At 47.1% G+C, this 23,300-nt stretch overlaps 1 non-coding gene across 1 annotated transcript; it reads left to right on the top strand.

Annotated features, from left to right (window-relative positions):
• Nucleotides 1-5,739: 5,739 nt before the first annotated feature.
• LOC111538647 lies at nucleotides 5,740-5,880 on the top strand. The gene has a single exon (XR_002730401.1). It is a non-coding gene; the product is annotated as a U4 spliceosomal RNA (small nuclear RNA).
• The last annotated feature ends 17,420 nt before the right edge of the window (nucleotides 5,881-23,300 follow it).

Below are 23,300 nucleotides of genomic sequence, written 5' to 3'. Positions count from 1 at the left end.
GTCGGAAGGAGAAATAGCCAGACATGTGATTATGTACTGATTTATGGGCTGTAGCCAATGGTTTGGCTGGATGGTCAGGGATTTGGAAGATACGTGACTGGAAAATTGGTAACCAAGACATCTGGAAGAGGTGCATGGATCGACCTGTCTTAATGGGCAAAACAATGTGAAGACATTTGTGTCTCATGTAGATGCTCACCAAAGCACCAAAGGACGACCAAAGACTTTCATAGTCAGGTAGATAAGATACCCATTCTATGAATACCAGTCAGCCTCATTCCCCAGCCACTCCATCATCACCCAATGGGCTCATGAACAAAGGGACCATGGTGGCAGGGATGGAGGTTATGTGTGGGCTCAGCAACATGGACTTCCACTCACCAGGGCTAACCTGGCTATGGTTATCTCTGAGTGCCCAATCTGCCAGCAGTAGAGATCAACATCAAGCTCCCAGTATGGCATCATTCCCTGGGGCTGATCACCCAGCTGCCTGGTGGCACGTTGGTTACATTGGACCATTTTCATCATGGAAGGGCAGCATTTTGTTCTTACTGAAATTGACAGTTACTCTAGATATGGATTTTCCTTCCCTGCACATAATGCTTCTGCCACAGTTACCATCCATGAACTTTCAGAATGCTTTATCCACTGTCATAGTATTCCACACAACATTTCTTCTCTTCAAGGGACTCACCACCCATCAAAAGAGATAGAACAAAGGGCCATGGTCCAAGAATTCACTGTCTGACTATGTTTCCCACGATCCTGAAGCAGCTGGCTTAATAGAACACTGGAATGGCCTTTTATAGACTCAGTTACTGGTAGGTGTTTTGAACCTGTTCTGGTTCAGGGGTATGACTGGATAAAAAATAACAATAATTTTTTTTTTAAAACTCAGTTACAGCACTAGGTAGGTGGTAATACCTTGCAGAGCCTGGGCAGTGTTCTCCAGATGGCTGTATATGCATGGAATAAGCATCTAACATATGGTTCTATTTCTCCCACAGCCAGGATTCACAGGTCCAGGAATGAAGGGGTGGAAATGATAGTGGCACCACTGACCATTAACCCTCGTGACCCACTAGCAAAGATGTTAGCTTCTTGTTCCCAAAGCTTTATGCTCGCTGCTTGACTAGAGGTCTTAGTTCCAGAAGGAGAAATGCTTCCACCAGCAGACGCAAGTTCATTGAACTGGAAATTAAGACTGCCATTCAGCCACTTTGGACTCCTCGTGTCTCTGGGTCAGCAGGCTAAGAGCGGAGTAACGATGCTGACTGGAGTGATTGATCTGGACTGCCAAGAGGAAATTGGACTGCTACTTCAACATGGACGTAAGAAACAGTATGTCTAGAATGCAAAAGGTCCCTTAGTGTGTCTCGTAGTATTACCATGGCCTGTGATTAGGTCAATGGAAACTACAGCAACCCCATCCAGGCAGGGCTATAAATGGCCTAGATCCTTCATGAATGAATATTTGGGTCACTCTACCAGGTGAAGAATCATTACCAGTTGAAGTATTTGCTGAAGGCTTAGGGAACACAAAACGGACAGTAAAAGAAAGTAGTTCTAAACATAAGCTATGACCATGTGACCAGTTACAGAAAGAAGGGCTGTAATTTTCATGAGTATTCCTCCTTATTTTGTTTTCAATATGCTTGTGTGTATATATACCTATATGAAGTAAATATCTTTATTTTCTTTCCTCTTATTCCCTTATCATGTAACATAAGATGTATTGACTTTGTATCAGTATTGAAGTATTATTAATTTTACATCATATAATTGAAGTTACAGATATCCAAAGAGTAAAGTTTATGGAAGAACTTTATCTCTTCTTCCAGGGAAGGGATTAGTGGGTTTCAGCTATATGCAGGATAACTGTATCATTGTGGGATACATTATGACATTGTCTTTATTTGGAGATTAATTATGTTTTAAGGAACATATGGGTGTCAGGTTGATAAGAGGTGGATTTGTACTGGTTAATTTTATTTGTCAACTTGATTGTGCTAAGGAATATCCAGAAAACTGGTAAAGCCTTATTTCTGGGTGTGTCTGTGAGGATGTTTTCAAAGAAGATGAGCATTTGAATCAGTGGACTGAGTCAAGAAGATCTGCCCTCACCAATGTCCAATCCATTGAGGACCTGAATAGAACAAAAAAGCCGGAGAAAGGTACATTTTCACTCTCTCCCCTTGAGCTGGGACGTCAGTGTTCTCCTGCCTTCTTCCTAACTGATGCCTTTGGACTCAGTCTGAATTACTCCATTGACCTTCCTGGGTCTCCAATTTGCAGATCATATGTCGTGGCAATTCTTAGCCTCCACGATTGCGTGAGCCAATTCTCACAATAAACCTCATCTTATTGTTTTTGTTTCTCTGGAAAACCCTGATAAATATATATATATATATTTCTGTTACGAGTCTATGACTCTCTTGTTCTCCCCCTGAGTCTCCACCGCTACCTAATAGAAGAAATTGTTAACATTCCAGTCTAGTTCAAGGGTGATTTGATCCAATAACAAAGAATCTTGCTATTCAAAGTGTGGCCTGAGCCCAAAGGCACCAGCCTCAGCTGGGGACTGGCCAGTCTCAGGCCCCACTGCAGACCTAATGAATCCAAATCTGCATTTTGTAAGATCTCTGGGTGGCCTTCATGCACATGGAACTTTGAGAGGCACTGAGGCAGGCCCTCCAGGACAGGGTTCAGTCTCTGATAAAAGTGCTGGGTCTCTCAAGCAGTGTCCTCCTCCCCTGCCTCTCCCTTTCACCCTGGGCCACTCTGGCCACTAGAGCTTCAGGGCTGAAGACTGTCACTTACTCAGTGCGGTAGACCCACCAGAAGCCTGGCAAAACTCCCACTTAGCCTAGCTTGTGGTCCCTTGGCACAGGCTCTATGCTGCCCAGAAATAGAACCCTCCTCTGGCAGGGCCCTCAGCCAGAGTCCCAGCTATTTTTGGGCCCTGCACAGGCCACATCAGGACCTCAGGCATCCTGGTAAAATGATTCCTGAGAGCCTGCATCTGACTACTGGGGTTCTGACTGACTCATCTGTGACATCCCTTAGCCTGGTGTGGCAGTGGCTTATATATCAGCCTCTCCAGGCCCCTAAATTAGTCAGAGGGCAAGATTTAAGTAGCCCTTAACTTATCCAAAATATCTTCTCCATGGCCAAAACCCAGAGAGGCAAAGTCAGGAGGCACACAGCGGAAAGCTTCCTCCTTGCTTTCCTGCTGTCCATTTCAAACCCTCTGTATTAGTCTACTCTTAAGCTGCTAGTAAGGACATACATGAGACTGGGTAATTTACAAAGAAAAGAAGTTGAATAGATTCACAGTTCTACATGGCTGGGGAACCCTCACAATCATGGCAGAAGGCAAATGAGGAGCAAAGTCACATCTTGCATGGCAGCAAGCAAGAGAGAGAGAGCTTGTGCAGGGAAACTCCTCTTTATAAAACCGTCAGATCTCATGAGACTTATTCACTCTCACGAGAACAGCACAGGAAAGACCTGCCCCGATGATTCAGTTACCTCCCACTGGGTCCCTCCCACAACATGTGAGAATTATGGGAGCTACAATTTGAGATTTGGGTGAGGACACAGCCAAACCATATCATCCTCCTGGCAGGTGGATCATCAGCCTGGCAGGTGGATGCCCAGGAAGGTGAGAGCCAAGCTTAGGTGTTTAGGAAGCACAAGAGTCAAGCACATTCATTGTGGCATTCCTCACAGCATTGCATACAGAGCCCCATAGAGAGCAGATGCACACCACCCACCATGGAAGGCTCCCTTCACTTCTCTTGGCTCTGATTTTCTTATATTTGAAATATTTAACAGCTGTAACAACAAATCCTGTACCACAGGGGTGTGATGGAGATCAACTGAGATAATGAACGTCCAAGTATTTTTTTTTTTTTTTTTGAGATAGAGTCTGGCTCTGTCACCCAGGCTGGAGTGCAGTAGTGCGATCTCGGCTCACTGCAAGCTCCACCTCCCGGGTTCACACCATTCTCCTGCCTCAGCCTCCTGAGTAGCTGGGATTACAGGCACCTGCCATCACGCCCAGCTAATTTTTTTCTCTTTTTAGTAGAGATAGGGTTTTACCATGTTAGCCAGGATGGTCTTGTGATCCACCCGCCTCGGTCTCGCAAAGTGCTGGGATTATAGGCATGAGCCACTGCCCCTGGCCACGTCCAAGTATTTTTGCTGTAAACTGCCAGGCAAGTGTGGTTCCTCTCAGTTCTTCTGGTTTAAAAGGCAATTTTGCATTTCCTGCATCAACTGACCTTTACAACAATCTTTTGAGTTGGGTAGAATGAGTGCAGCTATTCTCATTATTCATGGTAGTCGTGTCCCGGAAAGTCCCTGCATGAGCACACACCGAACGCTTGCTTCAAGGTTCGTTCCTGGGAGCCTCTGGCCACAATATTTTTGTTAACTGATCAATATGTAACCTTGTTTCATGTGTGTTTCTGTTTAAACATACTTTATTTAATATACAATTTTGATTCATTAGCATTGAGCTCACAGCCAGCAGCACTGTAAATCACACCTGGACAAAGCTTATCTAAGACGTGTGTTTTCTCCATAAGGCACATCCTGGCCTTCCTGTGCCAAGGAACACCTGGTGTCTTAGTGCTATGCCTGGGGGCTGTTTTGTTTTGTTTTGTTTTTGGTGGGGCGGGGGGTTGTGTGTTTGTTTGAAACGGAGTCTCTTTGTTGCCCAGGCTGGAGTGCAGTGGCGCAGTCTCAGCTCACAGCAACCTCCACCTCCCAGGTTCAAGTGATTCTCCTGCCTCAGCCTCCCAAGTAGCTGGGATTACAGGCACGCACCATCACACTCAGCTAATTTTCGTATTTTTAGTAGAGACAGGGTTTCACGATGTTGGCTCGTCCTGAACTCCTGACCTCAGGTGATCTTCCCACCTTGGCTTCCCAAAGTGCTAGGATTATAGGTGTGAGCCACTGCTCCCAGCCAGGTGCTGTTTTAAACAGAAAAATCATCAAAAAAATAAAATAAAATAAAAATTTGTGGCACTAAGTGAATACTGTGAAAAATCCCTTTGTTTACGCTATGAGAGCAGGAAGGAGGCAGAACATCGGCCCCAGGCCTCAGGGTGCTCTATGGTTTCCCTGGTCCGCGTGAGTCTGTGAATGACTGGGAAAGCATCCTGAGTGCTGACCTGGGGGTCACAAATAAATGTTAGCAAGCAGATTAGTTCATAAATATGGAATCCATGAATAATGGGGACCTGTTACCCATATTTCACAGTCATTACAGCTAAGATATTGCATAAGCTGTCCAAGGTTATGTTACATGTGAGTGGCTAGACAAGGGCTTGAGCCACGCCTTTTGGTCCAGCTGCTGGTTCCTCCAGCAACAAGTTCCTCCCTTCTTTCAGCTGCCAGGGCCCACTCACGAGCCAGTGGCGTAATGCAGGAGTTACCTGAGTAAAGAAATCCAAGCTCCTGATTCAAGAAAAGAACTTCCAGGTCATCTGAATCCAGTATGTGGGAGGTTCACGTAAGCCCGAGGAAACCTCAATTCCTTGTTTCCTCTGAGACTTCCACCAAAAAATCCCAGCTGAATAGAATCTGTGCATAGAAACGCAGCAGGCAGCACCCACAATCATACTGGCTCTGATTGTCATTGAATCCTCTTCTCTCCAATTCCTAATGGAGCAAAAGAGAAATTTCCAAAAAGCTACAGTGAGGAAAACAGGCATAGAAAAATGGGTAAGCTTTGCACAGTGTCAGTATCGGAGCCAATGAGGTTTATCTGAGGCATGATTATTGTTAATTGAAAACTTTTCCCAATACCCTGCCATGACAACTTGAAATATAGTCAGCATCGGCAATTTTTGACAGTCTCTATGGAGACTGAACTTTGTTGGAATAAAAAAGAAAAATGGATAAAAGTTTTTTAAAACAGAACGGGGTAAAAAAAAAACAGCCCTAAAAGAGGGGTCTCCCCCAGATCTCAGGTTATGTGAATTTTTACTCCAGTATTTTCTTTCTGCCATTTTATTTTTGTTTTTTAGAGACGGTCTCACTCTGTTGCCCAGGCTGGAGTACAGTGGTGCGCTCATAGCTCACTGCAGCTTTGAACCCTTGAACTCAAGTGGTCCTCCTGCCTCAGCCTCCTGAATAGCTGGGACTACAGGCATGTGCCTCCAGGCCCGCCTAATTTTTAATTTTTTTTTTTTTTTTTTTTTGTAGAACGTGGTCTCATTAAGTTGTCCAGTCTGATCTCAAACTCCAGGCCTCAAGCAATCCTCCCACTTCGGCTTCCCAAAGTGCTGGGATTACAGGCGTGAGTCACCACACCAGGCCCCTAATCACGTTTTAAATTGGGAGCAAGTAATTATATGGCCGATGACTTTAACTGCCATTAAACAATGGCCATTCTTGGTTCCTGCCCCAAATTCCAGACTTATTTAGGCAGCGTCTGCTCAACACTGAAGTCCTGTTGTTGTTTTTTTTTTTTTCCCCAAACCTGCTCTTTCTGTAGTTTTCACCATCCCAAAAAAATAGTTTCTCCCTCTCCCTTTCAGCTTTCTTAAAATCACATCTGCTAACCCACTTTTCACCACCTCCCCTGCACCATCCTTGGTCCAAGCCAGCATCCTCCTAACTCTTGTCTGTTCTTCTGCTATTGCCCCTCCTGTTCTATTCTCAGGACACCAGCTAGTGTGATTCTTTTAAACATCATTTAGATGACGACACTCTCAAAACAGTTGGCTGGCTTTCCATCTTACCCAGCGTAAAAGCCAAAATCTTGCAAGTCCCTGCATTATTTCATCTCCAGTTCACCTTTGGAAACTCATCCTCTCTTCGTCTGTCCTCACTCCTTCTGCTCCAGCCACTTGGGCCTTCTTGGCTTTTTCCTGAAAAGGCTGGGCCCCCTCCTACCTCAGGGCCTTTGCACTTACTGTCTCCTGTGACTGTAGGTTGACATGTCTCTGCCCTGATGTCTGCAGGCTCACCCCCTTCCCTCCTTCAAGTCCCTGCCCGATGACACCTGTTCACTATTTAAAACTGCAACCTGAAACCCTTCCAGACGTTTTACCTCTTTCCCAGCTTCCTTTTTGCTTGTAACACTCATTGCCATTTGACAATGAATATTTTTTGTTGGTCTCTCTCACCAGGATAGAAACTCTGAGAGCAGAAAATGCTTTTCCACTTTGTTGGCCATTTTTGTTTCCGCCACCTGGAAAGGTTCCAGGTCCCTTGGAACCTGAGGGAGCAAATGGGGAAAGGTAACTACATGTTTGAGATTGGAAGGAGTCACGGAACACCAGCACCCACATGGCTCTTTGCCCTGCCTTCCTGCTGAGCTGCCAGTGTGCCCTCCCACCTAGATGCCTGCAGCCTGCAGCAGGCAGCAGGGAGGAAAGAGAAATGGGAGCTGTGACTTTGTGCTCCTCTGGACTCTTCAAATGTGCGAAGAAATAACTTAGCAACGAGGATGCCAGGGAACAGAGGCTGGGCAGGTCAGGATGTTTCCATTTTTGCAGCCTCAGAGAGAAGCTGATGAATGAAACGGAGTGAATTCTCCTGGGAACACCTGAGGTTGGCCATCACCGGTTGTCCTTCCAGCACAGGAAACAGGCCCTCAGCAGCTATGGGGCCTCAAGGGAAGCTGGGCCCACACTGGGGGGTTGGGGGGCCTGAGGGCTCTGAGGAGGCCTCCTGGCCTGCCAACACCTCTTTTTTCTCCCCAAACTCCCTTCTCATTCTGCTCCACTCCCCTACCAGCTGCTGGGTCTGTCCTCAGTCTGCCTCTGGCCTCTTTCGTTTTGTTTTCTCAGTTATATGGTGTAGATCGCTTTACAGTAGGAACCTGACACATACTGCTAAGAACACCAGGAATAGCTTTGTTCGGCCTTTACATTCAGAGGGTCCCAAGATGCAGAGAAGATCCATCTACTCTTTTTTTTATTTCATTAATTTTGGGGATACAGGTGGTTTTTGGTTGCATGGATAAGTTCTTTAGTGGTGATTTCTGAGGTTTCAATGCACCCATCACCTGAGCAGTATACACTGTGCCCAATATGTAGTCTTTTCTCTCTTACTTCCCTCCCACCCTTCCTCCCGGCTATAGCGGACTTTGGGGATCCATCCACTCTGGCTGTCACTCACTCATTCACTCAAGGTTGACTGTGGAGGTGAGTGCATTCCTCTTGAGTCACACAGTGCGGTTCTGCATCTGCAGAAGCTGCTGCCAGGAGACTGCAGGGGAGCAGCTGGGCTTTGGAGATGATCCAGCTGAGTGATCTTACCCAAGATGGGGGATGCCAATAACCAGGCAGACGCAGAACCCCTGGGAGGGAAAGCCTCATTTGTCTGTGGAGAGGCTTTGGTCACAGAAGCCTGGGGAGGTCCTCTGCCCCATCGCACTGTGATTGTTGCTGTTTTTAGGCTTCGAGGCAATCAAAGAAACATCACATATGGTCTTAGCATTTCTTTGACTTTTTTTTTTTCTTTTTTGAGACGGAGTCTCACTCTGTTGCCCAGGCTGGAGTGCAGTGGTGCTATCTGGGCTCACTGCAACCTCTGCCTCCCAGGTTCAAACAATTCTCCTGCCTCAGTCTCCCAAATAGCTGGGGTTACAGGCGTGCACCACCACACCCAGCTAATTTTTGTATTTTTAGTAGAGACAGGGTTTTGCCATGTTGGCCAGGCTGATCTTGAACTCCTGAGCTCCAGTGATCCACCCACCTTGGCCTCCCAAAATGCTGGAATTACAAGCATGATCCATGATCCACCACGCCCTGCCATGGTCTTAGCATTTCTTTGTCTCTACTTTATGTTTTGTTCACATTTGAGGTCAGTCAATAAGTTGTATAATAACTAGTGTAGCTGAGATTTCCAAAGAGATTTACTGTGCCAGATCCTGGGCTTTGTGCTGCACACGTGTAGTCCAAATCACCTGTGAGGCAGGCACTTGAATTGCCCCCATTTAGCAGGTGAAGAAACTGATTGTCAGAACAGTCAAGAAACAGGGCCAGGGGCACGTGGGGCAGAGGCAGTCCCTGAAGTCCCTGCCCTGCTGCCTCCGCACTCAGTTCTTCCTGGGCACCAAGTGTCTTTTAATCCTCCTGAAACACTCCAAGGAAGATAAACATACACTCCAGCCCTGAGCAGCCCCTGGGATCTATCTGCAATGCACATGACCTGAAATGGAGAAAACAAGGCAGTTCCAGCCCTAGAGCACATCTGCTTCCAGTAACGAGATTTTTATCTTCAGTAGAATCACCGGGTAAGCCGAGAGCAATAGAAATATCTGGAAGGAATGTAAGCTCTTTATCAATAGTTCAGAATAAAGGGAGAACAAATAGATTCTATTTCTTGAATTATAAATTCCAATTAAGAATTTTTTTTTTTCTTTTTTGAGACAGAGTCTCGCTCTGTCACCCAGGCTGGAGTGCAGTGGCGCCATCTCGGCTCACTGCAAGCTCCGCCTCCTGGGTTCATGCAATTCTCCCACCTCAGCCTCCCGAGTAGCTGGGACTACAGGTGCCCGCCACCACGCCCAGCTAATTTTTTGTATTTTTAGTAGAGACGGGGTTTCACCGTGTTAGCCAGGATGGCCTCTATCTCCTAACATCGTGATCTGCCTGCCTCGGCCTCCCAAAGTGCTGGAATTACAGGCGTGAGCCACCACACCTGGCTGAAAACATTTTTAAGTAGAGAGAAAAATCAGCAAAGTATGAAGTATATTTTAATAAACCTAAGGATAACCCTGGCACTGGAAAGATACCTTCCCTCATCAGGTGGCACTCAGTCACCAGGAGAGGATGGAGAACATAGAGACCACAAGTGGGGGGTCTCTGCCAGGGTCTCCTCTGACTGCAGTTGGCTGTGCCCGGGCCATGCCAAGGGCCTGCCCGAATTTCCTGTCCTTGTGACTACATCTGGATTTTAGACAAGGAGGCAGCAGGTGCAAAAGAAGAACACAACACAGGGTGACTAAGGAGATTTGGGAGAGGAATCACTCATTGCCCCCTGTTGACAACCTGCTGCTGGTGTTTGCAGGTTGAGGAAAGGGGAAAGTCAGTCCTCCTGGGGCAATTTGTTCCACAGATTGGTAGCAAAAGAGTCTTAATTGACAGCTTTGAGTTTAGCTCAAAGAAAATTCAAGGAAGCTGACTCTCAGAGCTCAGCACTGTCCCTTTTCCTTTCCCAGCTGGCTTTGCTGGGACCAAAATCTATGAGCCTTGGTTGCGTAACACACATAACTGACAGCAGCACAGCTGCCTTCGTGGGTTCCTGGGCCTGCCTGTCCAATTCTCTGCCATCCCTGAGGGGCCTGGAAGTTCCAAAATGGCCTGAACCTCCATGCCCTTCATCGTCTTATCTTCAGGATTTGACGCTAAGCCTAGCCCAGATGTGTCCCAATGAGTGGGTGTTTAAGGAAGTAATGGATTAACACTGAAGTCCAGATTGCCCGAGGAAACGTGGAACGGATGAACAAAGGCTGTCCCTGCCTGCCAGCTTCAGAGAGATGGGGCTGCAGAAAGAGCTGTGGATGGCCCCGAATGGAGGGAATCTTGGGGGAGAAATGGAAAGGCAAGTGTCTTCTACCTCTCAGTCTTGTCCAGGTCAGGTCCTACAAAGGAGGGTGTCCACAGGTCACAGGGCATGATGTGACCAAGGACCCTTCACAGAATAGCCTGTGTTTCCAATGGTCTGTGTCACCTCAGCAGACTCCCTCGGTTCAAAGTATAAAAAGAAATCTCGCCGGGCGCGGTGGCTCAAGCCTGTAATCCCAGCACTTTGGGAGGCCGAGACGGGCGGATCACGAGGTCAGGAGTTCGAGACCATCCTGGCTAACACGGTGAAACCCCGTCTCTACTATAAAATACAAAAAAGCTAGCCGGGCGAGGTGGCTGGCGCCTGTAGTCCCAGCTACTCGGGAGGCTGAGGCAGGAGAATGGCGTAAAGCCGGGAGGCGGAGCTTGCAGTGAGCTGAGATCCGGCCACTGCACTCCAGCCCGAGGGACAGAGCGAGACTCCGTCTCAAAAAAAAAAAAAAAAAAAGAAAAGAAATCTCCTCTGTTCTGACGAGGAAGGCCCCATTGCCATGGGGGGTCCAGAGCTAGCTTCGGGAGCTTATTTGGGCTTCACAGGAAAATGAGAGTTTCTGGGAGCAGCTACATTTAAAGAAAAATTAACCTTCATACTTAACAATGATAGGAATGCATCCTAAGGGCTTGTGATGGAGAGAGAAAGTTTTGAAAGGACCTAATAAATACAGGATATCTCATGTTGATGGCCAGGCGGCATGAAATCTTAACCGAGGGGCACTCTGCAGCCATGCATTCAGGACAAAACTTAAACACTGTCATCAGTCATGAAGTCCCCTGCATGGGAGGGGCTGAGAAAGCTGAGGCAAATCCAGGCAGCACAAGCTATTGGGTAAGCATGCACTTTTCTCATCAGGGCGACATCACATTATTTGGGACATGTAGTATACACATAGAGATGGGTTTGAATCCTTCTTAAGTATACAAAACAGGACACAGAAAAAGAAAGAGAACTATCTTAATATTTACCCAAAACGTGATTTTTCTTTTGACAACTCCCTGTGAGCCATAATTATTTCCAGATAAAAAGTTTAAAAAAAAATTCTGTCTTAGTATGGAGAATGGATGGGAGGCTTTTGCAACAGTCAAGGCAAGAAATGGCTTGTAACAGAAGTTTTACAGAGGGAGATGGATTTGAAATGCATTTCAAAAATAGAACAGGACCTCCTGACAGATTAGATGTTGATGGGGAGGGGAGGAGGAGGAATCACAGCTAACTCAGATGGTGATAGCTTATCAATGGTGGTGATATATATTTTTTTCCCTAAAAAAAAAAAAAAAAAAAAAAATCCTTGGGAAAAAAGGTTCCAATTGGCTGTCACTTCAAAATGACAAACCTGAATAAATAACTTGGAAACAATGTATCATTAGCAACATTTGAAACCAAAAGAAAAAGAAAAGAAAAGAAAAAGAGTAGTTTTAGTCCAGGAATTGAACTGAAGTTAGAAAATCTGCATTCTTTTTATTTTTTAGCATCAAAATGCGAGATGAGGAAATCTGGGTTCTAATCAAGGTTTTGCTACAAATTGTGTGACCCTGTTAGACTCACTCAATTCCCTTAGAGCCTCAGTTTTCTCATCTGCAAAAAATGAACTAAATTGAAGAGCTCTGAAATTTTGTGAAACATGTGCTGTTAATCCTGAAGTTGGTTGACTCCTTTTTACATCCCTTACTGACTTTAGTCATGGTAAGAAGCACTAATTCTCAGAACATAAGTTGGTTTTAATTTTGTATCTATGTCATCTTTGTACTCCAGGAAGAGCCCCCATGTGGCTCCCAGTCATAGAAAATCAGCACCTTTGCAAGGTATCCCAATCAGTGTACAGGCAGTGATAAAATACACCACGGCTCCAGAGTGCATTTTATCTTGCGTAAGCCTTCTGAGCTCCACATGCTCTGTGCCAGGATTAGCTGAGAGGACACGAGGAAGCCACTGCTGACCAGGCTGAAACCATATCTGGGCTTGGGCTCAGCTGATGGATATAGTGAGTTCCTTTTAGTGAGTGGCCTGGCCCACTGCCTGGACACACAGCTACATTCAGCCTCCTCTGCTGCTGTAACTAAACCATGTACCTCACCTCCTGTCCTCAACTATAGGCAGGGTCATTTATATTGAAGACTGTATTTTGAGTCTGATTTGATTGACACACTAAATTCATTAAACAGTAGATTTTGTCTATCCATGTCACTAGGTCTTACGAAGTGCAAGGAAGGCTCTGTTTTGAGAAGGCATGGCCTCCGGAAAGACACTAGCAAGAACCTCACATGCATGGAAAGGTCTTGAAGAAATCAAAACTCCATCCAAGTTCAAAATAGGCCCACCGTTTCTCGCCCTTTACTCAACAGACATTTGGTGATGTCCTCACTGGATCTACTGTGTGACAAGCACGTGCCAGGTGGACAGAGAGCAGTGGCCACTTGCAGCTTTGCAAGCGGTGGTCTCTGGATGGCAGTAACAGTCAAAGCACAACCAATCTGTGGAAGAGATGTTGCTCTTGCTTCTAGTGAGTAGTGTGAAAGGAAAATAAATCTCAGGACCCCAAAATCACTAAGCCAAAGGGAAACGTCAAGCTGGAAACTGCATCAGGCAAACCTCCCTCCCATTTTATTCCTAAATAAGATGGCTACAAAGATGTTTTTTAAAAGCTACCTACATCCCTCACCACTTGCCCACCAGGAAATTCCTTATGGGCCCCAAGATCTTTATCCTAATACAATTCTGTTGAATTTCACCCTAACGACGTAAATTGATAGCTTATCTTCGCAGGTGCAGAACAAAGGAGAGAACTCAAAGCCATCCTTCTGCTCACCTGAGACAAATGCATGCCTGATTGCTTTCTCTGATGCAAAGATGCAGATTCACAGAACTAGATGAAGGCATAAGTGACTTCCTCGAACCCCCTCTCACCTGTAAATTGTATATTTGGTGAAAAGATGATCAAGGACTCAAAAGAATGCAATCGTTTGTCTCTTATCTACCCAAACCTTTAAAAAATGCCTTCCTCTTTCCCCAGTGTCCACCCTTTCCCCTTTAAATATTGAAGCCTTCAGAATCATCTTTGAAGAAGGCACAGACCTGCCTCCCAGGCACGTGTTCTTAACCTTGGCAAGGTAAACTTTCTAAATTGTTTGAGACCTGTCTCAGATACCTTTTAGTTCATAGTAGAAAATCAGAATATTTGAAAAGAATTAGACCTGAATTTTTATAGTCCAAACAGTCCTACAGAAAAGTTCCTACTTATTTGCCTCCAGTGTTTTGTTTGTTTGTTTGTTTGAGATGGAGTCTCACTCTGTCGCCCAGTCCGTAGTGCAGTGGCATGATTTTGGCTCACTGCAACCTCTGCCTCCTGGGTTCAAGCGATTCTCATGCCTCAGCCTCTGGAGTAGCTGGGACTACGGGTATGCACCACCATGCCCAGCTAATTTTTGTATTTTTAGTAGAGATGGGGTTTCGCCGTGTTGGCCAGGCTGGTCTCGAACTCCTGACCTCAAGTGCTTCCAGTGTTTTTAAGCTATTTTCCATATTAAATGCTTGCTTCGTGTCACACACTGTCTGAAAATCCATATGTTTGAGAAATTCAGTCTGCATGACAACCCTGTGAAATAGGCAATATTATTGTCCCCAGGAGAAAACCGAGGCACAGAGAATTGAAGTAACTTACCCACAGCTAGGAGGTAGTAGAATGGGCACCTCCTGCAGTGTCTATGTGTGTAACCATTAGAATGTCCTGCCACTAGGCCACAGAGCCCTGTGAGCTATGGAGGTGAGCCCAACAATTGACCCCCCAACCTCTGACTCTAGCTCATGTGGTTTCCTAAGCCCAGAGGTAGATGGAAAGAAAAGCAGAGGGCCAGCTCAGTAGCGCTCTGGAGCTGAGATGCAGAAATAGTATTCCACTGGGGAGGCCACCAGGTGTGTCACATCCTTCGCTGCATGCTCAGCTTTGTCCGGGATCTGTAGTTAGCAAACTACCAAGAGCACCAACCACGCTTGCCTCCAGGCCCTCATGTCTAGCCCCAAGGCAGAGTCCAGACTGCCACACCGAGGGGCTGGCTGACTCCAGAGCAGCTCCCACCCTGAGAGCTCAGAAGCATCAACACACGGCTGGGCGCGGTGGCTCACGCCTGTAATTCCAGCACTTTGGGAGGCCTAGGCGGGTGGATCACGAGGTGAAGAAATCGAGATCATCCTGGCCAACATGGTGAAACCCCATCTCTACTGAAAATACAAACATTAGCTGGGCATGGTGGCATGTGCCTGTAGTTCCAGCTACTCCGGAGGCTGAGGTAGGAGAATTGCTTGAACCCAGGAGGCAGAAGTTGCAGTGAGCCGAGATTGTGCCACCACAGCCCAGCCTGGCAACAGAGTGAGACACCATCTAAAAAAAAAAAAAAAAAAAAAAAAAATAGTATCAACATTCAGATGGTCACTGCCAGACCCTGCTGTTTTCTGCTTATTGCATCATCTCCCACCAGAGATGACAGGGAAGATGTTTGTGTGGGAAGATTTGTAAACTCCTGCATTCTGCAGCAAGAAGATTTGAATTCAGTAGCCAGGGACTTCGGGAGGGTCCCCAAAAGGGAGACACCCATCGAGCAACAGGTGGTAGTACTGCTCACATGGAAGCAAGGGCAGCTGACACACAGGCCACTTTTTTCCAGCCCAAAAAAGTGAAGTTTCTAGGGATTGAGTTTCTTGACTGCAGCAACAGTCTACGGAACATGAGGTCACTGAGGGGGGGCCTGCCATGGTGAAGACCCCCCCACCCCCTGGGGCAACTGTTCTCTCCTCCTTCTGCCAGGCAGTGATGGACCATTCAACAGTGAATGATGCCTGAATATCCCCGGACATAAGCCAACTCTGCTCCACACCCCTATCAACGGAGGTAGCCCACATCAGGAAATACAAAAGTAATCATGAGTCAAGTCAGAAGAGTTTTTAAAAATCAAACATCTGTGACATTCAAATCTTTAATTGACCTAAGCTATGGGGTCATTTCTTTCTTAGTGGTTTTATTCCAAAAGCTACTTGAACAGCCAGTGGTTTGGTTTCCCAGAAGCAGTGTGGGCAGCCTGAGTCCATTTCACTGGTGTTCATGAGCCTGAACCCAGGGGCTCTGAAGGGCCCTGAGTGCCCGCTCAGCGGGAGCCCCTACCAGCTGCCTCATGCTTGCCACATGTCCCGGATAAATCCCAGGACACCTTGGGGGGAAAATGGCCAACAGTAGGCCTCAGCAACATGCCACAAATTTGTCCAGATCACCTGTGAGGGTGGAGAGGGCAGGTCCCAATGGAGTCACCAGAGATCTGGGATCTGCTTCTAAATCCAGACCTGAAAGGCAGGCGTGATCCGTCTGAACTGCCGAAGCGCTGAGACACTGGGCATGGATGGGTGGTTACTTCAAAATGGTGAGAGCTCTCTGGGCACCCCCTTTCTTCTGCATTTTGTTTCCTGATTGGATACTCTAAAGGCTAACACTCTCCCAGTCAGTGCCCTGATTTTTAAAGCAAAAAAGGAGAAAAAGAGACAAGTTTCAGGAGCAACTTCCTGCAATTCTCTTATGAAATCATCTGAGTTTCTATTTATAACCAGACCATTGCTCAAATGCCAGCTACCTAAAATTGCAAACATAGACACATATTCTCCTTCACCGTCATCAACATTTTACTCTTCTTCTGGGCATTAGCATCACCTGATATACCTTATTATTTATGCAATAAACAATAAGAATTAGAAATGTTGCCGGCACATCACAGGTGCTCAGTAATCCCTGTTGAATAATGAATAAATGAATTAATAGATCAACAAAGATCAGGTCACCTGCAAATCCATTCAGGACCCACTTTGGACTGGGCATTGAGGAGTCCCTTTTCTCCTTGGCTCCGTCCTCAGTTTTCTCCTCCAGGGCCCATCAGCCTTGCTGGTTGTAGCCTTTGGCCCCCCTGGGGTTCCTGCACAGCTCTTAGTTACTTGGTTTCAACCTGAGAAGCTAAGGCGGCTGTCTGGCCTGAGCTCTGCAGGTGGAAGCCTGAGCTCTTTAGAGTGAAATATCCATCAAGTCTCAGTGTAACTTTAATGCATTATTCATCCCACAGAGTCTTTTTTTTTTTTCTTTTAGACGGAGTCTTGCTCTGTCACCCGGGCTTGGAGTGCAGTGGTGCAATCTTGGCTCACTGCAACCTCCACCTCCCAGATTCAAGTGATTCTCCCACCTCAGCCTTCCAAGTAGCTGGGATTACAGGTGTGCGCCACCATGCCCAGCTAATTTTGGTTTTGGTATTTTTAGTGGACACAGGGTTTCATCATGTTTGCCAGGCTGGTCTCGAATTCCTGTCCTCGAGTGATCTGCCCACCTCAGTCTCCCAAAGTGCTGGAATTACAGGTGTGAGCCACCATGCCCAGCCCTGTCCCACAGAGTCTTGATATCTTCTCCTAAAGCAAACAAAAAAATCATAGTAAATGAGGATATTTTGGTGTAGAGGTGAGAAGATGACAGACTGCCCCAGCAGGAGTCAGGATTCAGACTCAGTCTACATTCAAGGAATAAGGACTTCATTTCTTTTTTTTTTTTTTCAGTAGTGTGATCACAGCACACTACAGCCTCCATCTCCCAGGCTCAAACAATCCTCTCACCTCAGTCTCCCAAGTAACTGGGACCTAGAGGCGCATATCACCATGCCCAGATTGTTAGTTTGTGTTTCAGTAGAGATGGGGTCTTGCTATGTTGCCCAGGCTGGTCTCAAACTCCTGAGCTCAAGTGATCCTCCCACCTTGGCCTTCTAAAGTGCAAGGATTACAGGCATAAGCCATTGCACCCGGCCTTAGGACTTTACCTTAAGGTTATGTGTGGGAGTGAGGAAAACGGGACCCTTGTTTGGACCTCATGGAAATCGGGAAAAGCTGGACCATCAGGGGCCTGGGCCCAGGGATGAGCAGTAGCCACTGGGCGTTGGCCTCCCGTAGTACAGAACCCACAGGGTGCAGGAGGTGGCAAGAGTTTCTGATTCGAGGCCACGCTAGTGACCAGGTGGCCGGAGCGTAGTAATCCCTCTTATGGAGCCAGCCCTTCACATCCTCCTCTTCTGCCCCTGGCGCCAGCAAAAAGTCCCTCCCTTGCCCTCCTAGTGTGCGTCTCTCAGCCTCACTGCTTGCTTCAGCTCCCTCCTGGACCTCCCGTGCAATCTGCAGGTCTTTTCAGGCAATCCAGCATTAGCGATGACCCCATTTCTCCAATGCAGATTCCAGAGGGAGAAGTTCTGGTTTTTATCACTTTGCCCCACTTGGGTGAGGCTTCAATTCCCAGTCACATCTCAAGTCGGCAGCACAGACTGGATGCCCCAGAGGCAGGTATCCTCTCCATGTTGTCATCTAGGGGATGAGGGGGAATTGAGGGTGCAGCGGGGTTTCTTGGGGGGCTCTGCAGCTGTTTCCTTAGAAGGAAACTAAAGGTGACTGCATGATGAGGCCAGGCCTGTCTAGTGCAGAGGAAGTGTCCAGGTGGTCACCTGGAAAGGTCTTGCTGACCAGAGGGACCAGCAGCATGTCCTAAGGACAGGCCACCTATCTGAGTTCCTTTTGGGCTCGATCTCCATGACATGGAAATGCACCCAAGCTTCTTGGAGGAGGCAGACAAGAAACTAGGAGGAATGTCTTCCCTTTACCACTCTTTAGACATTCGCTACAGGAATGTGAAATGTGAAATACTCATAAGTATCAATAAGCAGGCTTTTTGTTCTCATTCTGGAGATACCAACTTAAAAAAGTAGCAAAAGTCTGAAGGTCAGTGTGGAAGAGAGATGTGGCCCAGGAATTCCAATAGCTGCATCTCCATCCCTCTCCCAGCAAATGCTGCAGCAGACCAGACCATGACTGCTGCAGCTAAGAGGAAACCTGAACCCTCTCCGGGGACATGAACACTTCCACCTCCTCTTCCTGCCAGCACCAGAGACAACGGGGCTGATCTGATTGAAGCCACTCCAGACTCTAGAAATGGCTGTTTCAAAAAATAATATCATGGAAATCACCCAGGCTGGGCTTCATACCTGCCACTTGCAAGAAGAAAACCAGGTCATTCTCCTTTCCTCCTCCTTCCCTCCTCCTCCTCCCTTTCTCCTTCTCCTCCCCCTCCCCTCTCTCCTTCTGCAGGTGCTCTAAAATATGAGGCAAAATCCCCAACTAGCACAGGGCACGAAGGGCATTACTCACTCCATTAATGGATCAAGCACCCAGGGACAGCCAGGGATTTAAAACTCTCTGTGTGTGTTCTCTTCTTGAGCCAGTAAGTCCCCATTTGTCAGCAGTTTGCTGAGGTTGAGTCTTGTCATTAGCATTCATATCCATTTGAAACATTTTTAAGATGTTATATTTAACAAAAGCAACTTGTCCTTCATCACGAAAGAAGAAGGGAGCTGGCTTTTCTCCAGCCATTTCTTAAAAAAATAAATGGGTAAATATCTTCTCAAGACTTCCCAGAAATGAGCTCTTAAAGTCCCTGCTGTTAAACAAAGTTGCTATCCCTGGCAGAGAGAGATGCAGAAGCAGCCAGTTGACTGAGGGGAGATTCTCCTGCCATTCACTGGCACTCACCATGTGCCTGCCACTAGCTAGTGGTGCAGAGGGCATCACACATGGCTGCTGGTCTTAAGGGGCATCACAATACCATGGATAACAGCCAGCTCTTACCAAGTGCTTACCTGTGCTGGTGCCTTATAGACATTGCCCCTGAGCCTGAGAACAATCTTTGAAGGCAGATGATACACAATTTAATTGAGGAACAGGCCAAACACATAAATAATAAACAACAATATAAAGAATTGTGTCTAACGTTCCAAACACATGGCAAAGAAAATAATGTTACTAGAGTTGCACAGACGGAGAGGTCAACTAGGGAGGCCCTGCGAGGTTTCCAGAAAGTATCACTGCAGGAGAGGAAGGGAAAGGCCATCCAGGCAGGGAGGGGTGGCCCAGGCCAGGATTCAGAGGCAAGATTTGTGCACAGGACCTGGAGGAAGAATTTAGGGGAGTGGAGGAGGGAGGCAGTGTCGGGGAGATGTCTCTGGTGTCTGGGGGCAGGGAGGGGGCCCTTTCACTGGGTGGATGAGGCCCCCCACATTTCTACCCCCTTGCCTCTGTGCTAAAGGGCTCCCCAAATACACTGAAGTCAGCTCAGAACCCCCAGGCCACCTTTCCCAGGCTGAGCTTCTCCCTCTTCCCGGGAAGCCTCCTGCATCTGCTTTAACTCAGGGCATCTCTCCTTCTGACTGCCCACAGCGTGGGGAGCCCAAATGACCGTGTGTCCTTTTTATAACCATGCGTCACTCCGTCATCTTTCATGATGTGCGTGTTCAGTGTCTCCAATAAGATGGCTTCTCCTAGGGGTTGGGAGAGGTGCTTCATGCTTTCCACCCTCTGCTCCCACCTCTGGCTTTGCACGGGGCTCAACCCTTGGTCCTCTGACCCTCTCCACATAGAGTAGTCCAGTTACTGGTTGAAGGTGTCCAGGTTCTTGGTGTTTTGAGCAAAGAATTAGATAAAACACACAAATAAAGTGAGGAAAAAATGAAGCAACAAAAGCAAAGATGTATTGAAAACGAGGCCGGGCGCGGTGGCTCAAGCCTGTAATCCCAGCACTTTGGGAGGCCGAGATGGGTGGATCACGAGGTCAGGAGATCGAGACCATCCTGGCTAACACCGTGAAACCCCGTCTCTACTAAAAAATACAAAAAACTAGCCGGGCGAGGTGGCGGGAGCCTGTAGTCCCAGCTACTCAGGAGGCTGAGGCAGGAGAATGGTGTAAACCCCGGAGGCGGGGCTTGCAGTGAGCTGAGATCCGGCCACTGCACTCCAGCCTGGGCAATAGAGCGAGACTCCGTCTCAAAAAAAAAAAAAAAAAAGAAAACGAAAGCACACTCCACAGGGTGGGAGTGGGCCCGAGCAAGGGGCTCAAGGGCCCTGCTTACAGAATTTTCTGGGTTCTCAGTACCCTCTAGAGGTTGCCCATTGGTTACTTGGTGTATGCCATATGTAAATACAGAGGATGAACTCAGGTTACAAAGTCATTTACTTGGTATGCATCTTGTGAAAACAGAGAGGATATTATTGCCTGTGTAAATGGGCAGGATAAAGTGACGTTACAAAGCCAGTCACACTCCTGTCACTGCTGAAGTGTTTCCATTTGATTTCATTCCAGGAAGTCCTCAGGTTCCCCGCCTCCAGGCCCTATTCTCCTGCCTCAGCCTCTTTGTGTACTTTTTTTTTTTTTAAATAAATCCACCACTGATTTGCAGATAACTCGTATGCCTTCTCTCTGATCTCAGTCCTTCTCTGTCACCCAGGTTCTACTCCTGAATCTCCCACTTGCCATGAGACAATTCCCTGGCCATGTCTTGTCATCACCTCAAATGTAATATGTATGAAATAGAATAATCTATATTCACTGCAAACCAGCTCCTATAATTAACGTCCTCCTCATCTTTGGCAAATATTTCATGATTCATTTCCATTATATACTCCTTTGACAGAAATACAAATTATAAATGAAATGTTTATTTAATTGAATTCCTGTATACTGCATCTGACTCCCCGTGGTCAACTTCCACCAAGCGCAGTAAGAGTTCCAATGGCGTCACTGTGCGACATCTCTCCTGCTCAGCCATCACTCACCCGACAGTCTCTGTGGCCTAGAATGCACTGAGAGTCCAGAAATCAGCGCCAAGCATCCAGGACATCTTTACTCTTATTAAGTAAAATGAGTAGCCAAAGTGATGCCAAAAAATTAATACCCAACGTTTATAACTTTGCTGCAGGAGAGCCTTTTTAAGGTCTCACTCAGCACCTATTTATTCTTATTTTACATTCAGTCCTAATGAAACTGGCTATTTGGCTTACAACTCTATGGTAGAAGCACAAAAGTGTAAGAGACACAGGAACCACAGAGGTTAGCAGCAGAAGCAAGACCACACTCTGGAAGGGAGATGATCTGAAAGCTGTGAGAGAGGCTGAAAAGAATGGTGTCCTGAGACCATCTCTGATGAAGGCAGAAAGTCGTAGCTCATCTGATGGCAGCCTGATCTTAGATTACAGAATGGGAATTATATAGAATAACAGCAAGTATTTGCCTAATACTTTACATTTTGCAAAATGCTTAAAAAATTATTTTGTCTGCTTCCCTCAGGCATCTTTTGAAAGAAATAAAGCAAGTATTATTCTGATTCTTCACAAAAGGAGACAGAGACAGAGATGGAGTGACTTACCCAAGGCCAAGGAAGAAGTTAGCAGAGCTGCTGGGAGCTCAAGCCCTCTGTCTTACAACCTCCACATTGGGGTCAGATACCAGGAAGGGGGTTGGTTGAATTTTCTTTGTGGTTCTCCTCTCTGTCCTCTCCTCTCCACTCACAACAGCTCTGGAGGTCCCGCCCTCTTCCACGGCCCATCCCCGCCTCACCTGCAGTTTTGTGAATTTCCCCTGGGGACTGCTTCTCTTGACCCCAGTGGGCACCCCATCGCCCAAACCCAGGCTGCCAAATCAATGTTCCCCAAATGCCATCTTTTCTGAAAAACCTACGGTGGCCTCCTTTCTCCTGAAGCTGAGTTCCGTAGCGTCTGGCTGCTGAGACTCTCCAGGATCTACCCCCACCAACCCCCACACTCCCACTCACAGCCCTCACCAGCTTTGTGTCCCTCTGCTCTACCCACCCCGCCCCAGGTGGGTGGGACTCATTGCCCCTGGCTCTCCTTGCTCAAGGTCTCTGGGCCTTTTTGTAAATGCAATCATCTACATCAGCAGGCCCCATCCTTTTCGGCACCTGGGACGGGTTTCATGGAAGACAATTTTCCCACGGACTGGGAGTCGGGGGCGGTGGGGGACGGTGGAGGTGGGATGGGGAGGTGATGGGTGGGGGAGGGTGGAGGTGGGGTTGGGGGATGAAACTGATTAGATTCTCATAAGGAGCTCAGAACCTAGACCCTCGCACTCGCAGTTCACAATACGGTTCGTGTTCCTATGAGAATCTACTGCCACTGCCACGGCTGATCTGACAGAAGGCGGAGCTCAGGCGATCCTGCTCGCTGGCCCCCACTTCCTACTGTTTGGTACAGTTCCTAACAGGCCAGGGCCTGGTACTGGTACTGGTACTGGTCTGTCGCCTGGGGGTTGGGGACCCCGACCTAAACCACAGCCATGCTCTCAGACCCAGTCAAATTGTCACCTTTCCCCAGGAACCTTCCTTGATTACCCCCAAAGTCATTAATTTATCTTTTCAATTATAGAACACTTTTTCTTTCCTCGGTACTTTTCAATTTTGCATTTCAGTATATGTGGTTTTGTTTTCAAGCTGCCTAATATATGTTTTTGTCATCTGTTTTATGAGATGGAAGGTGTGCTAATGACAGAGCATGCTCCTCTCGTGGCCCCTCCACAGCTCCTAGCACAGGCCTGGACACTGTATTAACTGAAGGATTTGCATCAGGTTCCCAGGGAACTCACAGTTATTGTTTGAGACCAGGGCTTCAGTGTCTGGAGATATAAATCTGTCTTAAGTCAGTCTGAGTTGCTTCACAAGTTTAGAAAGTTTCCAGTTTTGCACAACTGCAGGATGATCACTATGGGCTTTGACATGCTTAGGTGGGAAACTCCCGGACTGTCCCAATCCTGCCTGGCTGCCTTCCTTCCTTCCCTCCTTCCTTCATTCTTTTCCCTCCTTCCTTCCCTC

The sequence above is a fragment of the Piliocolobus tephrosceles genome, chromosome 5 (assembly GCF_002776525.5).
Source record: "Piliocolobus tephrosceles isolate RC106 chromosome 5, ASM277652v3, whole genome shotgun sequence".
Taxonomy (NCBI): Eukaryota; Metazoa; Chordata; class Mammalia; order Primates; family Cercopithecidae; genus Piliocolobus; species Piliocolobus tephrosceles.
Note: the sequence above shows the minus strand (reverse complement) of the source record. Positions and strands in the feature narration are given on the sequence as shown.